A 24,903-nucleotide genomic window follows, 5' to 3' on the forward strand; every position below is an offset into this window, starting at 1 on the left:
TCACTATACTCATTTCTTTCTTGACCATAATCCACGTCAGGGTCCCCCGGGGTCATTGCCGCTACCACTGTATGTTACACGTTCAGTTGTTTTTCTAACTGGCTAACTCTGGTATGGCATTGACGATGATCCACCTCTCTCTGGGGGCGCTTGAGAGCTTCTCTCAAAGCATCTCTTGCATCCTCGAAGTTTTTAGTGAGGTGAGTATTGTCTTTCATTACAGTTTCTAGCTGACATCGTATTTCTTCTAAATTATGTAATGCTGATCCAGCATTTACAGCCTTAACACTTTGATGTTGCATGATTGCAGCTGCCGATGCAACTTGGTATTTTAGACCATCAACCTGACTATCTTTCTCGGCAAGTTCTTTCTGCTGCCATTTTAACTGGTCATCAATCTGACTATCTTTCTCGGCAAGTTCTTTCTGCTGCCGTTTTAACTGTTCATTCTGTACCAGGATAATGTGCCGATCTTGTCCCGTGCAATACGAGGGTGCAGAAGTGATCAAGCGGATCGCCCTATTCCGCCTCCATTTTTTACGCCACGGCGTCCTTCAATGTAACTTCCGGGCCTTTACCCAACCATTCTAACAATAAGACCTGTCCATCGGTCCCACTACAGTTTTTCTTGATCCGGGTACTATACTCCTTCCAAAGATCCCCGTTCGGCATCTTAGTGTACTTTAGAGAGCCACTATCCGTTTGTTATTACTAATCCCCCACAAGGATTGACTGGTGATCAAGTGATAACCCTCGCGTCCATTACCCTATATCCAGTAATACCAGGTTTTGGCTGTTGTCAGAAATAGTCCCTTCGTGGTCGTCAATTGTAGGATTTAAACCACTATTTTCAGGATTATAATCTAATCCATCTAAGAACTGGTTCCTGACAACAACAAGATAACCACGGTACTGGTATTATGGTTAAAGGCAAAACAGATTTATTAAGCACATCACAATTAGTACAAAAAGGTGATACTTAACAAAGGGGAATAGTCACAGTCTGTTCCTTGAAACCTCGGAAGTATCTCTCCAAGTGAATATGGCGCGGTCTCTCTCTCTCTCTCTCTCTTGCTGTGATCTGTTGACTGAAAAATTCTCTTCTTCCTTGCCAGAATCTTGCGCGCCTTCCTCAGCTTTTGAGGTCTCTTCTCATCCCCTTTTTCAGTTTATGAGCAGTTCACTATCAGCAGTTCACTATCACATCCACATCTCTCAGCCTGACCATTATTCATGTCTCTCAACCTTCAGAAGTTACATTCCAAGCATAACTCCTGGTACCATCCGTGCCTTGTTGTTACAGACTTAACAGAACCTTATCTGAGAGTTTAATTGCCAGCCTTCACAGAACCGTTTGTATAAACAGACTTCTATTCACTAGCATGTGGAGGCTCGAGATAGAGAGGCCTAAGCCTGCGTGACACCTTGATTTAATTAACCTCCAGTCCCTTTATCTACATGTCTTTGAGACATTATGCTATTCCAGCACATCCTCCCTTAGTGCCTGTGGTTTTCCCCAAGGTCTGTTAATTACCACTTTAATGGCTTAATCCTTACACATTGTTCTTCCTGACTCTAAACACCATTGTACAGGACCCTTCTGTTCCATTCCGAGGAGCTCTGAACCATGGAAGAGAGCGGCTGCAACACTTTTCTTACACGCCTCAAGATTAACCCGCACGACAACTTTGCTGTCAGGGAAGAGAGACGAGAAAGACCAAAGTGCCGTTTGCCCCTCTCAGTGTGGCCCTGAAGGACGGTGTCCAGGCTGAAGTTCTGTTCCCACCGGACGATCCTCCCCCCAGATTGTCCTTTCTGAGTTCCAGTCAGGTGATGCTAAACACTCAGGTGGGAAAGACCAAAATCTACAACGTGTTTAAAACAAAGCTGATTTATTTAACAGATATCCAGAATATTAAACTCCAGCCCAGTTATAGGGGTTAGCAACATCAGCAGAAACAATCCCCAACTGTCAGAATGAACATGGTTCAGTCCTGGATGGGATTAACAGCAGAATCCAACCCCTGCAGTCATATGTGAACTCGCTGGTGTCTCAGCACGTGTGATGACTGAGTGAATCCCTTCCCACACACGGAGCAGGTGAACAGTATCTCCATAATGTGCGTGAGTTGATGTGTCAGCAGTTCATTTCTGCTTTTAAAGCTCTTCTCAAAGTCACTGCATTAAAAGGTCACTCAATAGTGTGAACAATTTGATGTCTCAGAAGGTGGGATGAATTAGTGAATCCCTTCCCACACACGGAGCAGGTGAACAGTCTCTCCCCAGTGTGAGTGTGTTGGTGTTTCAGGAGATCATTTGTGCTTTTAAAACACTTCTCGCAGTCAGAACATGTAAAATTCTCTCCCCAGTGTGAGTATGTTGGTGTGTCAGCAGATTCCTTTTGCTTTTATATCTCTTCCCACAGTCAGAACATTTAAAAGGTCTCTTATCAGTGTGAACTCGTTGGTGTCTCAGCAGGTGGGATGACCGAGTGAATCTCTTCTGACACACGGAGCAGGTGAACGGACTTTCCCCAGTGTGAGCACTTCGATGTCTCAGCAGATTAATTTTGCTTTTAAAGCTCCTCTAACAGTCAGAACATTTAAAAGGTCTCTCATCAGTGTGAACTCGCTGGTGTCTCAGCAGGTTGGATGACTGAGTGAATCTCTTCCCACACAAAGAGCAGGAGAATGCCCTCTCCCCAGTGTGAACTCGCTGGTGTGACAAATGGTGCGATGACAGAGTGAATCTCTTCTTACACACGGAGCAGATGAACGGCCTCTCCCCAGTTTCACAGCGTTGGTGTCTCAGCAGTTCATTTCTGCTTTTAAAGCTCTTCTCACAGTGAGACCATTTAAAAGGTCTCTCATCGGAGTGAACAAGTTGGTGTGTCAGCAGGGTGGATGACTGAGTGAATCTCTTCCCACACACGGAGCAGGTGAACGGCCTCTCCCCAGTGTGACTGCGTCGATGAGTTTCCAGCTGTGACGGGTAATTGAATCCCTTCCCACAGTCCCCACATTTCCACGGTTTCTCCGTGGTCCGGGTGTCCTTGTGTCTCTCCAGGTTGGACGATCAGTTGAAGCCTCGTTCACACACAGAACACATGTACGGTTTCTCCCCGCTGTGAATGGTCTGATGTATTTTTCAGGCTGTGTAACTGGTTAAAGCTCTTTCCACAGTCAGTGCACTGGAACACTCTCACTCGGATGTGTGTGTCTTGGTGCTTTTCCACTCACACTGATGTTTCAAATCTTCTCCTACAGACAGAACAGACAAACATTTCTCCTTCCACATTCAAAGGCCGATGATATTCAGGTCCTGATGAATCAAATGACTCTGTCAGATTTGACGTGATTTTTGGTTTGAATTTCCCTCTGCAAATCCTCCCCTTCTAATACCCTGTAAAAGAAGTTTGTAAAAGTTATCACTGTAAGTACAGGATAGAAATTCAGAACAGGCAATTCTAGTTTCTATGGAACATTCTTTCCTCTCTTGCACCCCAAAGATGTAAATCTCCGTCCCAAACACTCTCCCTCCTCCCTGTGCTGAAATCCAAACCCATCACATCATCTTTCAGTGACCCTAAACCATGAGTGAGAGGGTAAGAGAGCGTGAGAGTGAATGTGACACAGTGAATGTGAGAGAGTGAATGTCAGATAGTGAGTGTGAGAGATTGAATGTGAGTGTGAGAGAGAATGAATGTGAGAGAGTGTGAGAGAGTGAATGTGAGTACAGGTGTGGAGAATGAAGTGGGGCAGGTGGAGCATGTTTCAGTGGGGCAGCAGTGATCATAATCTCGTTAGGTTTAGAACAGTTATGGAAAAGGACAAGGGACAGTCAAATATGAAAATTCTTAACTGGAGGAGGGTTAATTCCAGTGAGTTAAAAAGGGATCTTGTCCAGGTGGATTGGAATCAAAAATTGGCAACAAAACAGTAATTGAACAATGGGAGGCCTTCAAGGAGGAGCAGCTTTGGGTACAGACAAGACAGATTCCCATGAGAAGGAAAGGAACGGCATCCAAAGCTGAAGCTCCCTGGATGACTAAAGGTGTAGAGATCACTATTCGTCCTTCATTTACAGACGCTCCCTGACTGATCACCATTTCTCCATCAGTTGCAGACGCTCTTTGAACGATCATCATTTCCACTTCATTTACAGATGCTCTCTGATCAATCACCCTTCCTTTTCAGCCGTTCCCTGACCAATCATCATTTCTGCTTCAGTTGCAGATGCTCCCTGACCAATCATCATTTCTCCTTCATTTTCAAACACTCCCTTACTGACCATCATTTTCCCTTCATTTACAGATGCTCCCAGACCGATCACCATTTCTTCATCGTTCACAGACGTTCACTGACCGATCACCATTTCTCCTTCGTTTACAGAAACTCCCTGACCGTTCACCATTTCTCCTCCATTTACAGACGTTCCCTGACTGATCACCATTTCTCCTTCATTTACAGACGCTCCCTGACCGATCACAATTTCAACTTCATTTACAAATGCTCCCTGACCGATCACAATTTCAACTTCTTTTACAGACGCTCCCTGACCGATCACCAATTCTCTTTCATATACAGACGTTCCCTGACCAATTACCATTTTCCTCCATTTACAGACACTCCCTGAATGATTACCATTTCTCCTTCATTTACAGATGCTCCCTGACCGATCACCATTTCTCCTTCATTTACAGATGCTCCCTGACCGATCACCATTTCTCCTCCATTTACAGACGTTCCCTGACCAATCACCATTTCTCCTCCATTCACAGACGCTCCCTGACCGATCACCATTTCTCCTTCATTTACAGACGCTCCCTGAGAATTCCCAGTTTACACCGCGCATGCGCGGGGCCGCGGCCTTTTGTTGAGAGTTGGTCCGGAGCGAAACGGGAGAAACCGGAAACCGGCGGGTAGTGAGGGGGGATAATGTTCACTGTTTTATATTCGGGTCTGGGGCCGCACTCGGGGTTTGTGAAGCCTGAGCCTGGGCCTGAGCCCGGACCCGGGCCCCGGGGTTTATTGATCCTCTTGCTCCGATCCTCTCACCTGCACCGAACGCGCTCCTCCCGCAGCCTCGACTGACCGCGCATGCTCAGGACACACTGCCCGATAATGCGTCAGACTGCGCCTGCGCGCTGTGCTCCTCTGATTCAGATAGGGCACAATCTGTACCGCGCTGCATGCTGGGTGATGCATCCGCCATTGATTATCTTACTATCTGGCCGAAAAGCACAGACATTGGAAGCAGAGAGAGCGCGTTTGGACCAAGGATAACAAAATAAACTGAAACCCCAGCCCTTCGTGCCATTTAAACCGACAAAAACACACAGCGTAGATGCCCCGCCTGCCCCACTTTGCTGAACTCCAGAAAATATTTTGTCGGTAACTTTTATTAATTTTGTTTTATTAAATGTTGCAACTGACGGGTTCAATTAATGTTTATTTTCCAACTGCACCGCAGGACGGCCAGTCTCACCATTAACCCCGTCCTGGTGATTAAGGAGAGTTCCGGACCAATAGGAGGAGCGGAAATTTATTGGAATTTCCTGCAACTCGTGGGGTGCCGCAGGGATCAATGTTGGGGGCCTCAAATATTTCCAAAATATATCAACAACTTTGATGAAGGAACAGAGTGTCTTGTGGCCAAATTAGCTGATGATACAAAGATAGGTGGAAAAGCAACTTGCGATGAGGACACAAAGTGTCTGCAAAGGGATGTTGACTGGTTAAGCGAATGGGCAAAATTTGGCAGATGGAATCTTATGTGCGAAATATGAAGTCATTCACATTGGGAGGAAAAATAACAAAGCAAAATATTATTTGAATGGAGAAATACCACAAAATGCTGTGGAACAGAGGGATCTGGGTGTCCTCGTACATGAAACACAGAAGTCAACAGAAGTAGGGGCTTTAACTTTCCCAACATTGACTGGGACAGCCATAGCATTAGGGGCTTGGATGGAGAGAAATTTCTTGAGTGTATTCAGGAGGAATTTCTCATTCAGTATGTGGATGGCCCGACTAGAGAGGGGGCAAAACTTGACCTACTCTTGGGAAATAAGGACGGGCAGGTGACAGAAGTGTTAGTGAGGGATCACTTTGGGACCAGTGATCATAATTCCATTAGTTTTAAGATAGCTATGGAGAATGATAGTTTTGGCCCAAAAGTTAAAATTCTAAATTGGGGAAAGGCCAATTTTGATGGTATTAGACAGGAACTTTCAGAAGTTGATTGGGAGAGTCGGTTGGCAGGCAAAGGGACGTCTGGTAAGTGGGAGGCCTTCAAAAGTGTGTTAACCAGGGTTCAGGGTAAGCACATTCCTTATAAAGTGAAGGGCAAGGCTGGTAGAAGTAGGTAACCTTGGATGACTCGGGAGATTGAGGCCCGAATCAAAAAGAAGAAGGAGGCATATGACATGCATAGGCAGCTGGGATCAAGTGGATCCCTTGAAGAGTATAGAGATTGCCGGAGTAGAGTTAAGAGAGAAATCAGGAGGGCAAAAAGGGGACATGAGATTGCTTTGGCAGATAAGGCAAAGGAGAATCCAAAGAGCTTCTACAAATACATAAGGGGCAAAATAGTAACTAGGGAGAGAGTAGGGCCTCTTAAGTATCAACAAGGTCATCTATATGCGGAACCACAAGAGATGGGTGAGATCCACATCGATATTTACGGTTGAGAAAGGCATGGATGTTAGGGAACTTTGGGAAATAAATAGTGATGTCTTGAGGAGTGTACATATTACAGAGAGGGAGGTGCTGGAAGTGTTAACGCGCATCAAGGCAGATAAATCTCCGGGACCTGATGAAATGTATCCCAGGACGTTATGGGAGGTTAAGGAGGAAATTGCAGGTCCCCTAGCAGAGATATTTGAATCATCGACAGCTACAGGTCAGGTACCTGAAGATTGGAGGGTAGCAAATGTTGTGCCTTTGTTTAAGAAGGGCGGCAGGGAAAAGCCTGGGAACTACAGACCGGTGAGCCTGACATCTGTAGTGGGTAAGTTGTTAGAGGGTATTCTGAGAGACAGGATCTACAGGCATTTGGAGAGGCAGGGACTGATTAGGAACAGTCAGAATGGTTTTGTGAGAGGAAAATCATGTCTCACGAATTTGATTGAGTTGTTTGAAGGGGTAACCAAGAAGATAGATGAGGGCTGTGCAGTAGACGTGGTATACATGGACTTTAGCAAAGCCTTTGACAAGGTACTGCATGGTAGGTTGTTACATAAGGTTAAATCTCACGGGATCCAAGGTGAGGTAGCCAATTGGATACAAAATTGGATTGACGACAGAAGACAGATGGTGGTTGGAGTGGGGTGTTTTTCAAACTGGATGCCTGTGACCAGCGGTGTGCCTCAGGGATCGGTGCTGGGTCCGCTGTTATTTGTTATTTATATTAATGATTTGGATGAGAATTTAGGAGGCATGGTTAGTAAGTTTGCAGATGACACCAAGATTGGTGGCATTGTGGACAGTGAAGAAGGTTATCTAGGATTGCAACGGGATCTTGATCAATTGGGCCAGTGGGCCGATGAATGGCAGATGGAGTTTAATTTAGATAAATGTGAGGTGATGCATTTTGGGAGATCGAATCGGGCCAGGACCTACTCCGTTAATGGTTGGGCGTTGGGGAGAGTTATAGAACAAAGAGATCTAGGAGTACAGGTTCATAGCTCCTTGAAAGTGGAGTCACAGGTGGATAGGGTGGTGAAGAAGGCATTCAGCATGCTTGGTTTCATTGGTCAGAACATTGAATACAGGAGTTGGGATGTCTTGTTGAAGTTGTACAAGACATTAGTAAGGCCACACTTGGAATACTGTGTACAGTTCTGGTCACCCTATTATAGAAAGGATATTATTAAACTAGAAAGAGTGCAGAAAAGATTTACTAGGATGCAACCGGGACTTGATGGTTTGACTTATAGGGAGAGGTTGGATAGACTGAGACTTTTTTCCCTGGAGAGTAGGAGGTTTCGGGGTGATCTTATAGAAGTCTATAAAATAATGAGGGGCATAGATAAGGTAGATAGTCAAAATCTTTTCCCAAAGGTAGGGGAGTCTATAACGAGGGGGCATAGATTTAAGGTGAGATGGGAAAGATACAAAAGGGTCCAGAGGGGCAATTTTTTCACTCAAAGGGTGGTGAGTGTCTCGAACGAGCTGCCAGAGGCAGTCGTAGAGGCGGGTACAATTTTGTCTTTTAAAAAGCATTTGGACAGTTACATGGGTAAGATGGGTATCGAGGGATATGGGCCATGTGCAGGCAATTGGGACTAGCTTAGTGGTATAAACTGGGCGACATGGACATGTTGGGCCGAAGGGCCTGTTTCCATGTTGTAAACTTCTATGATTCTATGATTCTATAACATAGAGGTGCACCAGGTAATCCGGAAGGCAAACAGAATATTGGACTTTATTTCTAAGGGGATGGAGTATAATAGCAGGGAAGTCATGCTGCAAGTGTACAGGGTGCTGGTGAGACCACATCTGGAGTACTGCGTACAGTTCTGGTGACCTTATTAATGGAAGGACATACTTGCATTGGAGGCGGTACAGAGAAGGTTCACTAGGTTGATAACGGTTATGGAAGGATTGTCTTATGAGGAAAGATTGAACAGGTTGGGTCGATACGCATTGGAGTTTAGAAGAATGAGAGGAGATCTTATTGAATCATGCAAGGATCTGAGGGGACTTGATAGGGTTGATACTGAGATGATGTTACCCCTCATGGGGGCTCTAAAACTAGGGGCATAGTCTCAGAATAAGGGGTCGCCCGTTTAAGATGGAAATGAGGTGGAATTTCTTCTCCCAGAGGGTCGTGAATCTTTGGAATTCGTTATCACAAAAAGCTGTGGAGGCTGAGTCATTGAATACATTCAAGGCTGAGTTACACAAATTTTTGATCAGCAAGGGAGTTAAAGGATATGGGGAAAGGGCAGAAAAGTGGAGTTGAGGTAAAAATCAGATCAGCCATAATCTCATTAAATGGCAGAGCAGGCTCGAGGGGCCAAATGGCCCACTTCTGCTCCTATCTCTATGGTCTTATGGTCTTATGGTAAATTGACTGGAGGGATGAGCGGATAGTTGGTCCTCTGACCATTCGGAGTGTGTGAGGGGCGGGAGTTGCGGCACCGAATGGGCGCGTCTAAGCCCAGATGTCCCCATTGTCTGAGGCATCATTTTTAAAAATTAATTTATCTTAAGCTCCAGGAGAAAACTCGACCTTTCTGTTGTGGCTTGAAAAAGATGAGGTGGAACAAACATTTCAACATTTGTTGGAAAAACACATTAATTAAGAACAACTAACATGGATTATTTGAGATATCTCAAGTCTACTGATAAAGGGAATGTAGCGGAGGTTGTGTAGATGGATTGTGAAAAGGTGTTTTATAAGATGACGGACAGGAGGCTTGTTGATAAAATTAATACCCACGGTATTAAAATGAATTGGGCAGTGTGGATAGGAAGTTGTGTAAAGAGCAGAAAGCAGAGAGTAGTTGTTAATGGATGTTCTTCAGACAGGACAGATGTAAACAGTGGTGTCCCCCATGGTTCGTGTTGGGACCATTGCTCTTCTCAATACAGAGAATGATCTGAGCTTGGGTATGTGGGACACAAGGTGAAAATCTCTAGATGACGCCAAAATTTGCAGCGTGGGGAACTGTGAAGATGAGTCAGTGACGTCATTGTGACGTCCACAGGTTCGTAAACAGGCGGGTGAAGTTTAATGGAGAGAAATGTGACGTGATAGATTTTGAGAGGAAGAAAAATGAGATGAAATATAAACTAAATGGTCAAAGTTTAAAAGTGGAGGAGCGGGGAGACTTCGGGGAGGAAGGTCCTAACTAATACGTTGTCTTATTAATTAACAATTCTGAGAGTCAGCAACTTTAATACCTTATTAAGAAATATATGAGCAAATTCTCTTTCCTCTACCGTACCAGAGTAAACATACAAGTCTCCCGTGTACACGAGATGATCCCTCTGGATGGAACCTCAGGCACCCTGAGCTTGATCTCCAGTGTCTCCAGTCCCGACTGCCCCTTACATCAGTATCCCGTCACTGGAACTGGAACTCCCCTAGTCTGTGGTTTACAAGAACACATTGCATGGTTCCCAGCAGTTATTTTTCTTCAGTAGCTTTCCCATGACCCCTGAACTACCCTGCTTACTGTTAATTAGAATCATACAATCAAAGAAATTTACGGCACAGAAAGAGGCCATCGTGTCTGTGCCGGCCGAAAAAGAGCTATCCAGCTTCACCCCACTTTCCAGCTCTTGGTCTGTGGCCTTATAGTTTACAGCACATACCCACGTACTCTTTAAATGCGATGAGAGTGTCCGCCTCTACCACCCTTTCAGGCAGTGAGTTGCAGACCCCACAACCCTTGGCGAAAGAATTTCTCCTCAGCTCCCCACTAATCCTCCTACCAATCACTTTAAATCTGTGCCCCTGGTTACTATCCTATCTGTGAATGGATATGGGTCCTTCCAATCCACACTCGGCCCCTCATAATTTTGTACACCTCAATTAAATCTGCATTCAGCCTCTTCTGTTCCAAAGAAAACATCCCCAGCCAATCCAATCTTTCCTCTTAGCTAAAATTCTACAGTCCAGGCAACATCCTTGTAAATCTTTCTTGCCTTGTATAAAATGTCTGCTATTTGAAAGTCGTAACATTGATCAAAGTCTGCGTTAAGTTTTCTTGCCATTTGTGTCAAGATTTGGAAAAGATCTGTTACTTGACTTTAAATGTTGCCGACCTTCAACTGTAGCTCACAGTGTCTGAACAGTCACTGTTATCATTGGACTTTTATGTATCTTCTTGTGCTCCATCTCCGTAACAACACAAGTTGAACACAGCAATGTTTTCAGCAAATGGAATCCCAGTGTGAAAAAAATGCACAATTTCAGAGCGAAGCAACATATGCAAGATTGGTGGGAGATGCGACTGGAGATAATGGGCCTGGGGCAGTGAGAACATCTCTTGAGCATTAAGATATTCAGTATCCGAAGAAGCTGGGAGATGAGATCGTTGTGTCTATTTATCCAGGTATCTGCAAAATCCATCGTGTCTCAATACCCAGCATCATTTTCCCCTCTCCTGCTTTCCAGTTAAGGTTTTTTTCTCGTTAAGTCGCATTATTTGCTTTGAACATCTATTTCACCGGCATCTGGAGGAGCAGAGGAAGCTGGAGATAAAGTAGTGACAGAAACAGAAGGAGATGGCAGGTGATGGCAGAATCTTGTGTGTGTCAGTTGCTTCAAGTGAGACATGACAGCCCTGCGTTGCCTTGCACCTTTCCCAGGAGCTGCACTGATTCGGTGCGTGCGTTTTGGAAATGGAAACAGTTACACCAGCAGCTGTGGTAATATTTCCCCTCACTGTCCATTTCATGTACCTGCCGACCCGCACTTGGTGCTGTCGTTGTCTGAACAACTCTTTCATGTTCGAACAGTAAATTCCATTTTGTGCGAGCAACTTATCTGGGGCGAAAGTGACTTGAGTTTCAAAGGGACAAGTCGGAAAGGCAGCGTTGGTCTGTTTGCTTGAATGAAAATTGCAGCAGATTCGCTGGTGGTCCAGTGCTGATGATTCTGCGCTCTCGCCGCCGCGGCACCATGTTTGATTCCCGATCAGGGAACTTGACTTTCCTGGTGTTGTTCAAAATAGCACCAACCAAATTCCCCCGACTGAGCGCAAAGCTCGCTCCTGATCAACATGAGCAATTTCACGGCTCCTGCCTGAACAGCCAGTAGCCCATCATTCTTCAATTTTACAACCCATAAGAGCGATATACAATGCACTTTCTTGCCTTCTGTAAAATGCCTCCTGTTCGAAAGTCGTGCCGCTCATCAAAGTCTGCATGAAGTTTTCTTGCCATTTCTGTCATGATTTGGAAAAGATCTGCTGCCTGACACTTTGAATGTTGAAGAACCTTTAAAAGTAGATCACAGTGTCCGAACAGTCACTGTTATCATTCGCCTTTTATGTATCTTCTTTTACTCCATTTCCTGAACAACACCAGCTGATCACAGCTTCGTTTTCTTCAAGTTGAATCCCAGTGTGAAAAAATGAACAATTTCAAAGCTAAGCAACGTGTGCAAGATTGGAAGCAGAGTGCGAGTGGAGATAATTGGCTTGGATCAGTGATCTCTTGAGCATTCAGACATTCATTATCTGTAAGAAGCACGGAGATGAGATTTTTGTCGAGATTTATCAGTGTAGAAAAGAAGCAGGGAGTTGAGATCCTTTTGTCCATTCATCCTGCTGTCTACAAAATCCTTCGCCTCTCAATGCCCAGCATCTTTCTTTCCAACTCCTTGCTCTGCAGGGAAGTCTTGGTTTCATTAATTCTCCGTGTTTGCAACAAACATCTAATTCACCTGGCAGATCTGGCCGTGTCTTCCAGTCATAACACGTGCCATCGTGTTGACATCATGTTAACAACTCAAGATAAGCTGTCCGATATTCATGGAATGCATTCGAGACAGTTTTCTAGATCAATATGTCGAGGAACCAAAAAGGGAACAGGCTATTTTAGATCTAATATTGTGTAATGAGACAGGATTAATTAGTAGACTGAAAGTAAATGATCCTCTGGGGAAGAATGATCATAATATGATAGAATTTCAGATTGAGTTTGAGAATGATGTCGTTAAGTCCGAAACTAGGGTCTTAAATTTAAACAAAACCAATAACGGAGTTATGAGGGGTGAGTTGGCTGAGATGGTTTGTGAAATTAGATTAAAAATATGATGGTAGATAATCAATGGCGAACATTTAAAGAAATAATTCATAATTTCTCAACAAAATTACTTTCGCTTGAGGATTAAAAACACCACCGGAAAAGTGGAGAAATTAATGATAGAATTCGGGTAAAAAAAGGCTTATATTTTTCTCAAAAAGAGTAGTAAGCCTGAGGATTAGGAGGGTTTTGGAAATCAGCAAAGGATGACCAAGAAATTGCTAAAATGGGAGAATATAGAAAGAGGATAAACCAGCAGGAAATGTAAACATGAATTGTAAGAGCTTCCACAAGGGAATTAGGGGGTACGGGGAGAGGGCAGGAAATTGGACATGAATTTAGATTTGAGGTTAGGATCAGATAAGCCATGATCTTATTGAATGGCGGAGCAGGCTCGAGGGGCCGATTGGCCTACTCCTGCTCCTATTTCCTATGTTATTATGTTCTTAAGAATGTTTAAAGGAAGAGATTAGCGTATGTAAACATGGGTCCTTGGAGACAGAGACAGGAGAATTTATATTGGAGAATAAGGAAATGGCAGAGACGTTAAAAAAGTATTTTGTATCTGTCGTCATAGAAGAAGACACAAAAATCATACCAGCACTATTGGGGAACCAAAGTTCTAATGAGAGTGAGGAACCTAAAGCAATGAAGATTAGTAATGAAAAAGTACTGGAGGAATTAATGGGACTAAAAGCTGACAAATTCATTGGCCCTGGTGGCCTACATCCAGGGTTTTAAAAGAGGTGGCTGCAGAGATAGTGGATGCATTGGTTTTATCTTCCAGAGTGCCCATGATTCTAGAAAGGTCCCCATGGATTGGAAGGTACCAAAAGTAACCCCGCTATTCAAGAAAGGAGGGAGAGAGGAAACAGGGAACTACAAGCCATTTAGCCTGACAATAGTAGGAGGGAAAATGTTAGAATCTATTACTAGGGACTTGATAACAGGACACTTAGATAATCATAACATGATTAGGCACATGCAACACGGTTTTGTGAAAGGGAAATCGTGTTTGACAACTCTGTTAGAGGTTATGAGGGTGTAGATAGCAGGGTAGATAAGGGAGAACCAGTGGATATAGAATATTTGGATTTTCAAAAGGTAATCGATAAGGTGCAACACAAAAGTTTGTTAGACAAGATTAGGGCTCATGGGATAGTGGGTAATATATCAACATGGATTGAGGATTTGTTGATGTACATAAAATAGAAAGTCGGAATAAACAGGTCATTTTCGGGTTGGCAGGTTGTAACTAGTGGGGTGCCGTGAATATCAGTGCTTGGGCCTCAGATATTTACAATCGATATTAATGACTGAGATGAGGGGACCGAATGTAATGTATCCAAGTTTGCTGACGATACAAAACTAGGTGGGAAAGTAAGCTGTGAGGAGGACGCAAAGAGGATGCAAAGTGATACAGACAGGTTAAGTGAGTGGGCGAGAAGTTGGCAGATGAATTATAACGTGGGGAAATGTGAGGTTATTCACTTTGGTAGGAAGAATTGAAAAGCAGAATATCTTTTCAAAGGTGAGAGACTGCGAAATGTTGGTATTCAGAGGGATTTGTGTGCTCTTGCACACGGATCACAGAAAGTTAACATGCAGATGCAGCAAGCAATTAGAAAAGCAAATGGTATGTTGCCCTTTATTGCGAGGTGGTTGGATTACAAAGATAAGGAAGCCTTGCTGTAATTATATAGGATTTGGTAAGACCACATCTGGAGTACTGTGTACAGTTTTGATCTCCTTACCTGCGGAACGATACACTTGTCTTAGAGTGGATGCAACAAAGGTTCACTCGATTGATTCCTGGGATGAGAGGGTTGTCTTGTGAGGAGAGATTGAGTAGAATGGGCCTATATTCTCTGCAGTTTTCAATAATCAGGTGATCTCATTGAAACATATAAAATTCTTAGAGGGCTTGACAGGGTAGATGCTGGGATGCTGTTTCCCCTTGCTGGAGAGTCTAGAGCTAATGATGATAATCTCAAGATAAGGGGCCGGCCATTCAGTACAGAGATGAGGAATAATTTCTTCACTGAGAAGGTTGTGAACGATTGGAATTCTCTACCCCAGAGGGCTGTGGATGCTGAGCCATTGAATAGATTCAAAACTGAGATGGATAGAATGCTGGACACGAAGGAACTCAAAGGATATGGGGACAGGTCAGGAAAGTGGAGTTGAGGTCGAAAATCAGCGATGACCTTATCAAATTGGCGAAGTGGGCTCGAGGGACTGTGTGGCCAACTCTTGCTCCTTTCGCTGATTTTGGTCCGCTGGAAAAGCAGAACTTGCCAGCTATTTTAAAAGTTTTCGCCTGAACAGGGACTTGAACCCTGGACCCTCAGATCACTACCCGTTCTTAAAAGTCTGATGCTCTACCGACTGAGCTATCCAGGCTCCTTGTTGGATTAGTTTCCATCATACAGATTCATGGTCGGACTCTGAATGATCCCTGTCGATGTCGAATTCGGGAGAGTGTCCCTTTGAAACAATTTTCAGCAACGTGTTGAGAGTCCTTGTTTCTGTTGAACATGGACAGCGAACTCCGTGATTTTGCAATTCTTCTTTTTTGTACAAAATGTCTTGTCATTCGTTAGCAGCAATTAAAAACAACACTTTACCCAATGGCTCCAAAGCTAAACTTGTTCCACACGGGAGCTGGAAAAGGCCTCTCGACCTTTCAGCCGATCAACAATTGAATGATGAATAATTTCACCCGATACACCGTGACACCAGGCAGCAGACTTACCTCCCGAATTTTCCCGACACGACACTTCAAACCGATGAAAACCTGCTTCACGGAAAGAAGAATTGTGTTTTTGGTTCTTTCGATTTAAAGATGTTGTGCCGGCCGCTTTACCATTTCAGTTGTCGCCAATTGCCCCCTCTCCCTCCCATAAACAAATAAACTCTCGCCTGCTATTGCAAGACGGTCGGCCAGAGGAGCCTCAGTGCCCACATGGGGACATGAAGAAGTCGATGCGTTATGGAACCGGTTTTACATTGAACTCCAGTCAAAATGTTGAGAAGTTTCAACGACCTTCGACGGCGCTGGAGCTCACAACCTCGGCATTTCTCGAGGGTATAATTATTGTGGAAGTAACGCGCGCTGACCGATTGCGCCACTGGAGCCGCGCACGGTCTGTGTCACCAGTGCTCCCATCAAACAGCTTCATCCTCGGTCTCTCAATTATCGCTTCGAGATCTTTCCCACACAGAAGCCTCCAACCAAGAGGCGATTCGTTAAACATCCGCAGCGACCTTTAAAAGCCGTGGCATCTGAAACAAAACCCCAGACGATAAGAATTTTAATTATATTATTATTATTAACTTAAGGACAATTATTTTGATGCTACTTTGTGGATTTGGGGAAATTGGGAGCTGAAACTAAGAAACTCTCTCTGGGCTGTCGTTGATTGAAGAGATGGGCGTTATTTCATTTGGAAACCGAGGCTCGGAACTTCCTGATGGAGAAGTTTGACAGAAGATTGTGGTTAGTGGGAGTTGACGGGGAGATCTGGAGGAGAGGGAGAAAAGTTAAAGTCACAGCTGTGACAGCTCAAGTGCTCTGCTTATCTGTAATATTTAGAAAGTAATGTAAAATACAGGACAAACCAGTTCGGTGTGGTTATTACTAAAAGTCCCGGGTTCAAAGACGGATTTGTGAAGAGGGAACGGATTTAAACGCCGGACCGATATCATTCCCCATGAATCTGAAGCGTCTTGCGGAAAACGGCAGTGCGAACTGTTATGTTCGTGTCATGACTTGAAAGACCCTCCAATTACCGACAGTGTCTTTGAACGAGTTGTGCAACAAAACCGCGAGAGAAGCCGCTTTGCATTCGTCAAACGTGTAGGTGACGATATTGGGGTTGATCAGGGTCGATTTCAATTATTTGAAATCTCACCACGTGACCCGAAGATTGATGGCAGAATCGAGTTTTTCCTGTAAGTCCTGAATTGAAGGGAAAGGCGCAAAAAGCAGGTCGGAGAAATGAAGAGCAGAAAATGTGGATGAAACTTGCACGAGTGAAAATCCCTGTCTGTTGGAAGACTCAGTCCCCAGTGGTGGAGAGGTTTGGTATTTCAAGCTGTCTCACAGCTCACACACACACCATTGGCTCATTTAATCACCTTCAACAACTCGATGACATCATCACTTAATCTTCTATACACAAGGAAATACAAACCTTGTCTGTGCAACCTGTCCGACATAACTTAACTATTTTAGCCCCGGTATCGTTCTGGTGAATCTGCGCTGCAACCCCTCCAAGGTGAGGTGTGGTGCTCAGAACTGAATGCAGTACTAGAAATGTGGTCTCAGCAGAGTTTATATAACTGGAACATAACTTAAACCCCTTTGAATTCCAAATCCCTTAAGATAAAGGCCAACATTCCATTCGCCTTTTGGGTTATTTTTTGCTACTGTCCACTGACTTTTAGTGATTTCTGCACTTGGACCCTTAAACATCTTTCCTCCTACACAGTTCCTAGCTTCGAACCAGTTGGAAAATATTCTAACCTATCTTGCTTCGGTCCAAAGTTCATACTTCCCCATATTGAAAGATTGAACAGACTGGGGCTCTTTTCCATCGGAAAGAGAAGGCTGAGGGGTGACCTGATATGGGACTGCAAGATTATGCAAGGGTTTGATAGGTCAGATGCAGAACAGGTGTTTGAACTTTTGGTGGTGATGATTCAAAAACTTGGGGCTATAAATAAAAGATAGTCACTAAATAATCCAATATGGCATTCAAGAGAACCATATATACCCAGAGACTCGTTAGAATGTGCAACTCGCTACATCAAGAAGTAGTTAAGACGAATAGCATGGATGCGTTTACGGGGAAGCTAGATAAACATATGGAGGAGAAAGGAATAAAGGAATAAAAGGGTTTGCTCATAAGGTTAGATGAAGAGGGGTTGGAGGAGGTTCGTCTGCAGCATAAACACCGGCAGAATCTAGTTGGGCCGAATTGCCTGTTTCTGAGATGTACATTCTATGTAATTCTATGTAAGCTCCATCTGCCACAGTTTCACCAACTCACTTAATCTATCAATTTCTCTTATAACTTTATGCTCCGACCTGCACCACTCACTGTGCCTCCTAACTTGGTGCCGTCGACAAACTTGGATATACGGCACTCATTCATTCATCTACGTCATTTATCCATATAGTAAAAAGCTGATGCCCCGGTTCAGATCCCTGGGGGACACCACTAATCACATCCTGTCAATTTGAGCGCAAATCCATTATCTCTACTCTCTGTCTCCTACCTCCCAACCAACTCCCTACCCATGTCAATGGGTTGTTTTAATTTCCATGTGCTCCCATTTGTGTTAACACTCTCTTATGTGGCACCTTATCGAATGCCTCTGGAAGTCAATACACATAAACACCCATAGACACTCCATTATCTACCACGTTATTATATCTTCAAAAAGTTCAACTAGTTTCGTTGGACTTGACTTCGTCTTTACAAATCCATGCTGGCTCTCTCTGATCAATTCCTGTGTATCCAAGTGCTCAGTCATTCTTTCCGTAGTAACAGATACTGGTAAATTCCCCACAACAGACGCCAGAATAATAGGTCTGTAATTTTCTATTTTATCTCTCCTCCCCTTCCTAAATAATGGAGTGACATTGCAAATTTTTCAATCCATGGAACAATTCCTGATTCAAGAGAGTTTTGAACGATCATGACTGAAGCATGTACAATTTCCTCACCTACTCCTTTTAATTCCTTGGGATGGTAACCATCAGGCCCTGGAGATTTGTTTATCTTTAGTCCAATTACTTTCTCCATTACCATTATTTTACTTGCACTGAATCCCCTTGATTTAATTTCACTTTTCCTCGTGTCTCTGGGATATTATCCTCATCCTTTTCTGTGAGTATTTGGCAAGTCTGCCATTTCCTGAATTTCAATTACAATATCGCCCCCATCCGTCTTTCAAGGGCCCACATTACTCCAAGTCACCCTTCTTTCTCTTTTTACACTGTAAATGCCGTGAGAGTTGTCCGTATTTTCCTTCACAAGTTTTTCTCGTTTTCCCTTTTTGCACCTCTTAAGATTTTTTTTAAAATTTCAGCACCACGATAAACAACACTTCGCTGTGAAATTTGCTTCATTAGTTCTTCAGTGTCAGAGCGAGAATTGTCTGATCCTCTAAATTATTTAATGTAACAAACAAACACAAGCAAACATATCCATCCGTGCATCAACGCACTGATGGACACACACAGATAAACACAGACTGAAACGCAGGCAGTATCGGGATTCACAGGGAAACGGGCAACCGAAACAGACAAAGATGGAATAGTCTGAACCCCCAACAGAATGTGACGTGTGGCTGATAGATATTAATGAGAGGAGGTGAAAACCACAGCCAGGAATTGGCTCCGTGGCTTAGTTGGTTAAAGCGCTTGTCTAACAAACAGGAGATTCTGGGTTCAACTCTCAACGGCGCCTTTATGTAATTTATGATGTTGAGTGAATCTGACATGCGAAAACAGACAGTGTGGTGTTTGTCCTTGTTCAGAGAGCCAACACAGAATTGATCAAAATGTTTCTTCAAAAATGCCCTTTCAATTTTCAGATCGACCTCTCATGGAATGTGACCGTCGCATGTCAATGGAAGGACACGTTCTTGTCTCTGGGCGAGTTGAGGTCGGGGTATAATTCTCGATTCGAGAGTCGAAGCCCGAATGAAACCCGGGACTTTTGATCTTGACCTGCGGTTCAAACTTTTGCAAAGAGGGGAAAGAAGTCCCCAGATCACTCCACTTGAATCTCAAGCACCTTCGGAAGAAGTTCAGTTCAAACAATCAGGAATTTAAAGGCACCTCAATGACCTGCACTTTCATTGAACGAGCTTTGCTTACAATTGCATTCGACCTTGAAACCGCTCTGGGCTTTCATCTCACTGAAGCAGAGTGTGTCCGCTTTGTATCTGTGAGCATGTCGGTGACGAGCTTAGCTTTGATATTGGTCGCTTTCAAATTTTAAAATTTCACCAAGCATCGGGGAAAAGAAACCGAGAATCGAATTGTCCCTGCAAGTGATGAATTGAAGGGATTGGTGCTCCAAGCAGATCTGGAAAATGCGCAGTGCAGTCGCTCAGGAATTCCAAATCCACCCTCTCGCCACTCGGTGATCATATTAACTGAGCTTTACTCTGGCCCAGTGTCACCGCGCTGAAATCGAGTATTTCCCCGGCACGTTTCTCTTAACTTCATAGTTGCTGATTTAAGAGTGAAGACCTGCTCGTTGGATTTTCACTCCTGCAAGCTTCAATCATTCATTTTGGACTGACAGTAGACAAATGTTATATTGGTCACTGCAACCTCAAAGATTAGCTGAGTGAATTATTGGTTCAGTCGTTAAATTCTTCACCTGTCTCGTGGTGCTATCGTTTGACGCGAAGGTTTGATGGTTTGAACCCTAATTTTATTTTCACTAAGGATTCATCACCTCAAAGTTCCAGGGTTTCAATGTGTGTTTTGTCTGCAAGAAAATGTACCGTGATGATTGCCGGCTGAGCAGGGCTGATATTCCACCATTTACCCTGTGGTCGGAGAGCAGGCACATCAATCATATAAAGGAATGGAACATTGGCTTCACGGAAATCACAATTCATAACCCATTTATTTTAAGCGGGTTTATTTTAAATGAGTTAATGCCTGCCTTAAATGGTCGACTCAGGACTGTCAGACAAAGAATAATTCAGAGAATAATTACCACAGTCATTTTTAGACTGGATGCCGCACGGCCACTTTGCTATCAGTGAACAGAGCCAAGAAAGACCAAAGTGCCGTTTACCCCTCTCAGTGTGGCCCTGAAGGACTGTGTCCAGGTTGAAGTTCTGTTCCCATCGGACGATCCTGCCCCCAGATTGTCCTTTCTGAGCTCCAGTCAGGTGATGCTAAACACTCAGGTGGGAAAGACCAAAATCTACAACAAGAAGTTTAAAACAAAGCTGATTTATTCAACAGATATCCAGAAAATTAAACTCCAGCCCAGTTATAGGGGTTATTAACATCAGAAGAAACAAACCCGAAATGTCAGAATGAAAATGGTTCAGTTCTGGATGGGATTAACAGCAGAATCCAACTCCTGCAGTCACTTTTGAACTCCCTGGTGTCTCAGCACGTGTGATGACTGAGTGAATCCCTTCCCACACACGGAATCATGGAATCATAGAAATTTACAGAACAGAAGGAAGCCATTCGGCCTATCGTGTCTGTGCCGGCCGAAAAAGAGCTATCCAACTTAATCCTACTTTCCAACACTTGGTCCATAGCCCTGTAGATTACGGCACTTCAAATGCACATCCAAGTACTTTTTAAATGAGTTGAGGTTTTCTGCCTCGACCACCCTTTCAGACAGTGAGTTCCAGACCCCGAACAACATGTCCGCTTTTGTGTATCCTGTTACTTTTTCACTGCTATCCGGAAGTCCAGAAACAACTCCCACCAAAGTCTTGTATTCTATTCTGTTACTCATTTCTACGCAAAGCCTTTCTACTGCGTGCTCACCTTTACTGATATATCTTCTTTCCAATGCAGTAATAGTATCCCTCATCAATATCGCTACTCCACCGCCTTTTCCAATGTCCCTATCCTTTCCAAACGGCTTATAACTTGAAATATTTATCTCAGTCATGCCCAGTTTGTCGTCAGGTCTCAGTGATGAGCACTACGTCATGCACTATAAGCTTAATTTAAGCTTCTAATTCACTTGTTTTATTTCTTATGCTACGTACATTAGTGTATAGAACATTTAATTGGGCATTGGAACTTGTCCGACCTTTATGCCCTGATGTTGTGTTTAACATACTTGGTAAATAAGGTTGGTGAGCTGCAGACACAAGTGGTAACATGGGATTATGTTATAGTGTCAATAATGGAGACCTGGCTCAAACAAGCGGAGGAGTGGCCACTTCGATATTCCAGGCGACAACGTATTCAGGAAAGGCAGGGGAAAAAAGGAGGGGGGGCGGGGCTAGAGGGGAGCAGGCACTATTGATCAAAAATACTGTGACAGCGGTAGAAAGGGTTGACATGCTTAAGGGTTCAAAGGCAGAATCTATTTGTTTAGAATTAAGGAACAATTGAGGAGCTATTACGCTGCTGGATGCATTCTATAGGGGGACCAAATAGTGGGAAGGAGATCGAGGAGCAAATTGGCAGGTAAATTGGAGAAAGATGCAATAATTTTAGAGTAGTGATAAAAGGGAAATAGCAGTGAAAAAGTCAAAGAGGGCGAGCAATTCCTGAAATGTGTACAAGAGAAATTTCTTAATCCGTATGTTTTCAGCCCAACGAGGAAGGAAGCAGTGTTGGATTTATTTAGGGGAAAGAAGTGGGGCAAGTGGAGCATGATTCTCTGGGGGAGCATTTGCAGCAGGTTTAGTGTAGTTATGGAAAATGCAAGGAAAAATCAGGGAGGAAAATACTCAACTGGGAAGAGCGAATTGCAGCGAGTTGAAAAGGGATCGGGTCCAGGTGGATTGGAATCAAAAATTGGCAGGTAAAACAGTAAATGAGCAATGGGAGGCTTTGAGTGAGGAGATAGTTCGGGTACAGACTGGATACATTCTTACTCGGGGAAAGGTTGGGCATGGAAATCGAGAGCTCCCAGGATGACAACAGAATATTTGAGACAGCATTTTGTACATTCTGAATACCAATGTCCGGACAGGTGTGCCCGCGGTTATCAACCACAACCTCGTCACTTCCACGTTGACAGATAAAAAGCGGCCACATTCTGCTTCAGTGAGATGAAATCCGAGAGCGGTTTCAAGGTCAATTGCAATTGCAAGCAGAATGCATTCAGAGGACGTGAGAACATTGAGATACCTCCAAACACCCTGCCAGTTTGAACAGCAGCTCAAGATCAAAAGTCTGGGGGGGGGGAAATGAGGGCTCGTCCGGGATTTGAACCCGGGATCTCTCACATATTTTAAACAACAAACCCGAAGCGAGAATCATACCCCTAGACCAACGAGCCCGCTGAAAAAAAAAAGCAACAAGTAGTGGTTTCTGAGTATCAGCGGCCATTTTCCCCAAATCTCCCTTAAAGTACCGTAAACAAAAATGTGTCCGGACATTAGTGAAGAATCATAAAGCCAATTTCTTCACTGTTGTGTTTTGTTTAGGTCTCCTTACGCTGATAAAGATGATTGGGGACAGTTGATGAGTTAATGGGTGTGAGGGCGCAGAAACTCCGGTGTGAGGGCGCAGAAACTCCGGTGTGAGGGCGCAGAAACTCCGGTGTGAGGGCACAGAAACTCCGGTGTGAGGGCACAGAAACTCCGGTGTGAGGGCACAGAAACGCCGGTGTGAGGGCGCAGAAACTCCGGTGTGAGGGCGCAGAAACTCCGGTGTGAGGGCGCAGAAACTCCGGTGTGAGGGCGCAGAAACTCCGGTGTGAGGGCACAGAAACTCCGGTGTGAGGGCGCAGAAACTCCGGTGTGAGGGCGCAGAAACACCGGTGTGAGGGCGCAAATACTCCGGTGTGAGGGCGCAAATACTCCGGTGTGAGGGTGCAAATACTCCGGTGTGAGGGTGCAGATGCTCGGATTTAATGGTGCAGATACTCCGGTGTAATGGTGCAGATATTCCGGTGCAATGGTGCAAATACTCGGATTTCAGGGTGCAGATACTCGGATGCAGGGATTTGTTGCCGCGACTGAAATGCGGCTTAGAACTGTTATTATCCAAGGCAGCGCTGCAGGATCCTTTCATGATCTCTCACAAATCAACTGAAACCCATCGGAATGTGAATACAATTTTGCGTTTCCAAAATAAAAGGGAGTGACATTCATTGTTGAAACAGTCTGGTGTCGCTCACTGCAGAAATATCCATGTCAGATTGAAGCGCCTCTCCTGCAACCTTCGGACCTTGTCCATCAAGAAGAATTCAGATTTCCGCGAAGCCAATCACAGGTGAAATGATGGAAGATCGGCCGTGCTCAGCTGGCCATCGAAACCGGGCATTTGTTTTGCAGCCAAAACAAACATCAGAACCAGGAAATGCGAGACCATGAAGATAAAAGTTTCCCCACCGTCCCTGGGTGGGATCGAACCACCAACCTTTCGATTAACAGCCGAACGGGCTAACCGATTGCGCCACAGAGACAGCACACGTTTGTGCTGAACTACTGATTCAACGAACTAAAAATTCAGGTTGCAGCGATCAAAATAAATTCTCTCTACTATCAGTTTACTTTTCCAAAATAAAGTGTGTGAAGTTTGCACGAGTGAAAATCTGTGCTCTATTATTCCTGAACATTAAACTCATTTTGCCATTAAACACCTGTATGTTGGAAGACTCAGTCCCCTCGTGGTCGAGAGGATTGATTTTTTGAGCTGTGATTCGCCATTCTCTATTCCAGTAATATTCAGGTTTGCTGAAAATGAGATGAGATGAAATGAGCAGGTCCGACGAGCAGGTCTGTGACACGACTCGGTGTTTACAAAGATGTCTCTTGCACTTACAGTGAAGCGGACGGCAGTTTTCACTCTTAAACCACGAACCATGATGTTCAGAAAAAGTGTGGCCGAGACATCCGCGATTTCAGCGCGGTGACACTGGGTCAGAGTAAAGTTCCGTTCATGCGATTGCCGAGTGGCGAGAAGGTGGATTTGAAACTCCTGTGCGGCTGCACTGCGAGTTGTCCAGATCTGCTTGGAGCGATATTCACTTCAATTCATCACTGACAGGGACAATTTGATTCCAAGATTCTTTTTCTCTGCTGCTTGGTGAGATTTCAAAATTTGTAAACGACCCATACCGACCCCAAACTCGTCACTTCCACTCTGACAGATGTTACACGGTCACACTCTTCACTTCAGTGAGATGAAAGCCGGGAGCGATTTCACGGTCGAATGCAATGGCGAACAAAACTCATTCCAAGAAAGTGCAGGTCATTGAGGTGCCTTTAAATTCCTGATTGTTTGCATTGAACGTCTTCCCAAAGCGTTTAAGATTCACGTGGAGCGATTTGGGGACTTATTTTCCATCTTTGCAAAAGTTTCAACCGCAGGTCAAAATCAAAAGACGAGGGCGGAATGAGACGGCTTCCTGAAATTTGAGAACCAGGGAAGCAGACTTTAGAGCAAGGTTCT

At 44.2% G+C, this 24,903-nt stretch overlaps 3 non-coding genes across 3 annotated transcripts; all 3 read right to left on the reverse strand.

The window, feature by feature from the left end:
* Nucleotides 1-15,081: 15,081 nt before the first annotated feature.
* Nucleotides 15,082-15,167, reverse strand: trnak-uuu (transfer RNA lysine (anticodon UUU)). The gene is given in 2 exon segments: nt 15,082-15,117; nt 15,131-15,167. It is a non-coding gene; the product is annotated as a tRNA-Lys (tRNA).
* Nucleotides 15,168-22,695: 7,528 nt separating this feature from the next.
* On the reverse strand, nt 22,696-22,783 carry trnap-cgg (transfer RNA proline (anticodon CGG)). The gene is given in 2 exon segments: nt 22,696-22,731; nt 22,748-22,783. It is a non-coding gene; the product is annotated as a tRNA-Pro (tRNA).
* Nucleotides 22,784-23,840: 1,057 nt separating this feature from the next.
* Nucleotides 23,841-23,914, reverse strand: trnan-guu (transfer RNA asparagine (anticodon GUU)). Its single transcript has one exon. It is a non-coding gene; the product is annotated as a tRNA-Asn (tRNA).
* Between the last annotated feature and the right edge of the window lie 989 nt (nt 23,915-24,903).

Source organism: Heptranchias perlo, chromosome 20, assembly GCF_035084215.1.
Source record: "Heptranchias perlo isolate sHepPer1 chromosome 20, sHepPer1.hap1, whole genome shotgun sequence".
Lineage (NCBI taxonomy): Eukaryota > Metazoa > Chordata > Chondrichthyes > Hexanchiformes > Hexanchidae > Heptranchias > Heptranchias perlo.